Below are 307 nucleotides of genomic sequence, written 5' to 3'. Positions count from 1 at the left end.
CTTGGCTTGACAGCACACTGGGACTGGGGCCTCCACCCTCCCAGGGGGCATGGATATGGCCACGTGGCTTGCTTGGGCCCAGTGAGGGAAAAGAAAGAGGAGGGTACGACTCTGGAAAACTGTATGGAGGTTCCTCAAAAAGTTGAAAATAGAGCTACCATACGATCCAGCAATTGCACTACTGGGTATTTACCCCAAAGATACAAAAGTAGGGATCCGAAGGGGTACGTGCACCCCGATGTTTATAGCAGCAATGTCCACAATAGCCAAACTGTGGAAAGAGCCAAGATGTCCATCGACAGATGAC

The sequence above is a fragment of the Leptonychotes weddellii genome, chromosome 15, assembly GCF_054177405.1.
Source record: "Leptonychotes weddellii isolate Sample4059 chromosome 15, ASM5417740v2, whole genome shotgun sequence".
NCBI lineage: Eukaryota > Metazoa > Chordata > Mammalia > Carnivora > Phocidae > Leptonychotes > Leptonychotes weddellii.
Note: the sequence above shows the minus strand (reverse complement) of the source record.